Here is a 6,895-nt window from a genome sequence, read left to right as displayed (position 1 = left end):
TAGATAGATAAAAGGGTAGATAGAAACACTAACTAGATAGATTAAAGATATATAGATAGACAGACAAACAAACAGATAAAAAATAGATACATAAAAAGACAGACAGACAGATATATTGATAGACAGTTAGATATTTTTAACATTAATTTAATAAGATAAATAGTAAAATAATTAAATTGATTGAGAAAAAATTATAAAATTGAGTCATTAAAGAAAATTTTAAAAATCATGATTAATTAAAATTAAAATTTGATAACAAGAAATATTATGAATTAATTGAACTTAATTTAATTTGTTAGTAAATAATAAGTTGAAACAAGGATGACAACATCTAAACCAAGTTGCGAAGCTTAAAAAATGAAGAATTGACAAACGGACAAAGTGAATTATAAAACAATGCTTTTTTTACATAATCGATTAACCGACAGACAGTCAATAATAGAGAAGCTTCACAAATGAATAAATATTTCATAACTATTTAAATTTCATTTTATTTAAATATTATGAATTTACTAAAAACCAATTTAATTTGTTAATAAATAAATTGTATAATATTACTAGAACAAAAATGTCTATAAGAAGCGCAGCATTACTAATCTGCAAGAGATAACAAAACTGATATTAGCTATATGATTTTTATTTAATATTCATGGAAAATTGTCTGTATTAAAATGTTATACATGATTTTTTAGTATGTCTAAAAAAACTGTTCTAATCCAGCGGCTATTAATCGGTTTTGAAGCCAAACTGGAAACTATTGAAAACAAGTTCATAGTCAAAAATATTCAACTTAATTAACTAACTCTTACGGCGTGACGGACATATGGACATGACCTAATTTTAGAGTAGCTACGCATCTTAAAGATTGAAAAGTTTAATTTAAAGAAAAGTTTCTATAAGCTATGATATACCGCATCAAGAAATAAATAAATAGGTATAAATTATATCTATTCATTTTTATGAATTAATTTTGAGATTTGTTTTTTTAGGTAGCACATCAATTCTATAATTACGGTCTTTAGTAAATTAATTGGTTCTTCATTTTAGCGGATTTTTGATTATAAATTTCAGGGATCTAAAGGGATAAGACACATTCCAAATTATGAACCAAATAAAAAGTTCCCAAGTTATTGAGCCAACTAATAAGATCATGCATTTATAAAACGTTGGGTACTAGAAGATGATTAAAGTCTTTCCAGATATTATGACGTCATACGATAGAATAGCCAATGAGAGGCCAGTACATACCAATGGTAAAATTTATGCTGGCCTCTCATTGGTTATTCTATCGTATGGCTTCATAATCTCTGGAGGGACTTTAATCATCTTCTGGGTACAAGTGTACTATACAAGACAGGCATCCTGTTACTTTTATTTATGATATTAATATAAAAGGCCTTACATACCTAATGTATCAAATATAGAGTTGTTACGCTATTCTTTAAAAATCACTACTGAGAATTATAAAAGACTGATATCTGTTTGAATATGGCTTAATGCTTAATGTTAAATATTAAAGATCATATTTCATTTTTCTCTTTCTCTCACTCTCTATCTACGTTTTATTTTATTGCCCAAGACAATTGTGTCCAAAACTAGCGCAGCAATGACAAGCTAATACCATTATATGTTTTAAATTTTTTAAACAGCCCATAAACACAATTTCCTGAGATAGTCACTTATAAGAGACCTTAAGGGATAAGACAATGGACTATAATTTGATGTACAACCCAAATTATGATAAACAAAATCACCCCTTCTGTAGATTAAAATCATTTGTGAAATGTTTGGAAACTGTTAGATTGAACTAACCAATCAAGTTTTAAAAAAGTTTGTAAGCCAACTAATCAAAGAACGTTTTTTTTTAAACTTAATGTAATGAACTTTTTAAATTTGCGTTATTTGGCAGGGAGGGGACATTAGGTTTTAACTTTTACTGACTACATTCTAGCATTATTAAAATAAAAAACTTAGGGGACTTGAAATTAAATCTTGATTTGTTTGTACAGGCTAGCAGTGTTTAAATTTTCCTCCAAGATTTTAGTCTCAGAAGAGGTATATATATCATTGTCAGTGATGTATATCAATTTATCTTCTTTAACCTTAAGATCCCTAAAATTTAAATATCTACTTTAATTTTTTTAATTTGACAAAATCACATTTTTACATTTTCCCAATTAAAAAGAAATAAAAGAATCCTTTAGTGTGAACTAATGAAGGTGATTTGTTCACAAATTTCCCCAAACAGGGATAAGGGTTCGGACAATTATAATGAAGATAAATAAATCATAGCCTTCCCCCCCCCCACTTCCCCCTTTATTTTTAAAATAAATTGAAATAAGTGGGGGTTCAGTTAATTCCTACACCTTTCCCTCCGAGGCTACCCTATATAACCTAACCTAACCTGAATTTTTCAATTAATTTCATGTAAGGGTGAGGCCTTTTTGTGGTCAAGTATGCACTTAAAGGAAAAGCGCCAAATATAAATTATTTTTAATTTATCTAACCCTCTACCATTTTCTTTGTATACAGAAAAATACAGAGAAGCTTTGTTCCTTTGAACACTTTGATTACACCAGTGAGGGAGGGGACATTGGGCTTTTTATTAAACTAGTTACCAAAGTTTTATAATAGCGTTTTTTGTATTCGTTGACTTAACTACTTTGGGGACTTTAATTAATTATGATTAGTTGGTTCAACCACTAATTGTAATCTACAGAAGGGTAATTTTGTGTATCATCATTGGGGATGTACATGAATTTATCGGCCATTGTCTTATCCCTTTAGATCCCTGCTGATTACGCAAAATTCTCACACACTCACATATGGCGACCAAAGTTTTATATATGGACGAATTTCTGTGTTTTTTTTTATTCTTTATATTTAACACAAGAATGACAACATACATAAAGCAAAGCTCTAAATTAAGCAGTGTCAAAACTTTATAAGCATAATTAGAATTAATGATAAGATTTATATAATCTGGATGGACGTACGGACGGACCAATCTAAATAACAGAAAACTTTTTCTCGTATTCATTCGAATCCGGTGGATAGGAACCGGTTCTCATCCATACGAAAAAACTATGTCTAGCATCGTATTATATCCAGTTTTCTACGGATATAGAAATGTACAATCATAAGATTAAAACCAGTTTTTTTTAGCCGGTGCCTCCGGCACCTCGGGGCTAAAAAAACTAGTTTTAATCTTATAATTGTACATTCTATATCCGCGGAAAGCCGTTTATAATAAGATGCGAGAAATAACTATTAAAGGCTATAATGTTAATTCAATAATTCTAGTAGTAATTTTAAAGATGGATAGATAGATAGATAGGTTAGAAGTTAGATAGTTAGACAGATTAAGAAGATTCTTAAGGGTATATCCCCTCCGGAGAAACTCAGTGCACGCCACTAAATAACTATATAGATAGAAAGATATAGATATTATGTAACTAAAAATATTCATAAAATATAAATAAAACCACTAAACCTCTCTCTTCAGTAGATAAAGAAAAATATGACCAATAATTTATTTTGAAATTTAAGCACAAAAAAAGTTATCCTGTAGTGTATTCTGACCAAATTTTCGGGTACTTGCTTACATGTGGTAGACTGGAGCACCGAAACCCCCCCCCCCCCCGCTTAGTTTTGACAAAAATCAAAAATAAGGGGGGGGGTAGTTTTTTAATGTCTGGAAAACGGCAAGGAGGAAAAGTGCTCAGCAAGGCAAAGACTTAACCCCCCCCTTAATTTTGAAGAAAATCAAAAATAAGGGGGGGGGGGTAGTTTTTTCACTGTACAACACGCCAGAAAGTTGAGTGAGGTAAATCAAGAAAATCCAGTATACCAGAGGGGAAACCTTATTACAGGGATATTCATGTTTTGGGGCATAATTTCCTTATTTACTGGCCAAAGTCAATAAATAAGGAAATTATGCCCCAAAACATGAATATCCCTGTAATAAGGTTTCCCCTCTGGTATACTGGATTTACTTGATTTACCTCACTCAACTTTCTGGCGTGTTTTACAGTGAAAAAACTACCCCCCCCTTATTTTTGATTTTCTTCAAAATTAAGGGGGGGGGGGTTAAAAACTACCCCCCCCTTATTTTTGATTTTTGTCAAAACTAAGCGGGGGGTTAAAAAACTACCCCCCCCTTATTTTTGATTTTTGTCAAAACTAAGCGGGGGGGGGGGTTTCGGTGCTCCTGTGGTATTCGGCAACCATGAGCCATGCCTATGGCACCCCTGATCTAGGGTTCGGTGGAGGGTCAATGGCCCTCCCCCGAGTCCTGGGGAAGGGGTCTAGCGACCCCCTCCCTATGCTTAAAATTAATGATTGAATCTGTCATGTTTATTATGGTTAACTGTATTCTTAATTCTCCCCCACCCTTTTCAGGGATGGGGGATCATTATTGCCCAAACTGACCATTGTATATGTATTATGATGCTTTTATGTTATGATTATTTATTCCTATCCATGTAATTATTGTTTGTTGTATATAGCTTTAGTATCCTTTAAACCTTCAATAAAGTGACAACTGAAATAGATGTTGATCATTATCTAGTGAATGCTAGAGAAGCGTAGCTTCTCTATAGTAAGGTGTCCACGTCTGTCACACTGCCGTAATCTAATTGAACTCCGGTGTCTGCCATTTATCCTCGGCGGATACCACAACTTTTGGTGACAGCTGTGTGAGATTACGGCGAACCACAAGTGTAGAGCAGACGCGCATCTGAGGCTAAGGTACTCCCAGCAGTGAAACTGGCAAAACTGACGCAAGCAACCTGAATTACCCACCCTGGACAGCAAAGTTTAACTCTGCATCCGGCAGTTGTGGAAGCGAGACAGCGAAATTTGACGAATAACCGCGAGCAGCGCCGATATCTAACGGAGAATTGAGCGCTCAAAGGGCTGAAACAGGCCTGCGGACCGGCTGAAACAAGCCAAATAAGTGTAAACGGCTGAAAATAGGCCAACTTTACTGCAAGAAATAGCAGGATCCGAACCAGTGGCGCTAGCAGGACGGGACATTCCCTGCCGCCATCAGCCGGATTCGGATCAGCGGCGCTAGCAGGACGGGACATTCCCTGCCGCCGATAGGCTGAAACATGCCACATAGCTGCAAGCTGCGAGCCAACATACGAGTGTAGTGCACCAGAACAGAGAAAAACTACGTCAACTCCAAGTATCCTGAGAGGCTACAACGCAGCCACCCATCTAGAAAAACAGATATTATGTCACATTGCAGGGATTACCACCCTGGTGTGATGGCTAAACAATAGATTTATGAGCAAAGCTTGGCAAACAAATTGTTGTGTTGTGATAAATCTAAGAATAGAACAGGCTTGGATTTATTGTGTATTGTGATAACAGCTAAAAATAGAACAGGGTTGGTAAACAAATCTGTTATGCAATTGTGATAAGGACAAAAATAGAAGCTAGATGTAATATAATAAAGACCCTGATATACAATCAAATCACCTCAAGCCCACAGCACAACAACAATACACCCCTTATTCCAAGGGAAAGGGAGGAGCCCCTCTCCATTGAAGGCAAATACAATCAGGGTGATATAATAGATAAGCCTAGGATTAAGAAGAAAAGGCACTATTACACCAGCACACAGTTACCTCCCTCCCTCACAGGGGGAACGGACGGAGTTACCCCCGTCCCCTCACGCGCTTCCCCCTTCCTACCCACACTAGACTAAGTCCGTCTGTAGTGTGGGGCTAGCGACCGGGCACACAGAGCGCCATTCACGGGTAGCGCAACAGAGTGCGGAAAATATCATAAATTCAACGGACGAAGCGGACCAATGAGAGAGCGAGTTGAGGGGTGAGAGCGCGTTTTCCCCGTGTGCGCGGATTTGACGGTGCGTACGCGCGTTGCAAGGACAGGAGATTTCACGCACACACACACACACACACACACACCGGAGCGGAGCTACTCCATAGCATTTAACAGGGGTATTTTTAGCAAATAAAGAATTACAAGCTTCTCTCCTTCTAGCTCTAGTGTGATAAAGGAAAACCCAATCAGTTCCTGACAGCAGTTCAGACCCTCAACATCTATCTACCCCTACCAGCCTACCCTACAACCTCAGCACCTAACTAGTGATAAGTACAGCTAAGTTATATCTTTGCAACTAAACTACCAACCTAGTGATACAAACAGTGTTGGCTGTTAGGCTAGAAAGCCTCAAGTGACAAACCATTCATCTTAGTACTGTATAACTTTGTGCCCCGCCGTTGAACCGTTGACCCAATGGACCAGCCGCAAGCCCCAGGAGGTGACCAAGCCCCAGGATGGCTCCAGGATGACCCTCAGCCGGCCCCAGCCGAGTACCGCAAGCTGATGCTGAGCAATCTGCCGGAGTATAGAGGGCCGCCCAAGCAATCCTGGTCGTCACATATCCGCAGACTCGAGATGTCATGGGCGGCTTACCGCGTGCCACCTCATGATTCCCTCAACCGCCGCAACGCCCTCCTACTGTCACTGGTAGGGCAAGCGGCGGAAATGGCGTCCCATCTGTTTGGCGAGGCAGGCCAAGCCTTGACCTACGAGCAGGTCAAGGCCGAGTGTGAAATGTTATTTCGTCCTGCTTTTGAATCCCAAACGCTTAAACAAGCGTTTAGGGATTACAAGCAACACTCGACAGAACCGATACAGGCGTACATATCCACTAAATGTGCCCTGTATCGGGACGCCTATAGCCATGAGGATCTTGAGTTGTTGGTGGACGAATTAAATCGTGGAATTCGTAACGCCAATGTAAAACGCATCATGATGGGACATGAAATTACGAGTGTACCTGAGTACACTCGTAAGGCCATGTTTACCGTCACCATGATCACAAAGCAACTGAAGGAAGGTGTGTGCCTAGTGGACT

The sequence above is a fragment of the Acartia tonsa genome, chromosome 12, assembly GCF_053477335.1.
Source record: "Acartia tonsa isolate MP-2025a chromosome 12, ASM5347733v1, whole genome shotgun sequence".
NCBI lineage: Eukaryota > Metazoa > Arthropoda > Copepoda > Calanoida > Acartiidae > Acartia > Acartia tonsa.
The sequence above is the reverse complement of the archived record's forward strand: the minus strand, read 5'-3'. Positions refer to the sequence as shown.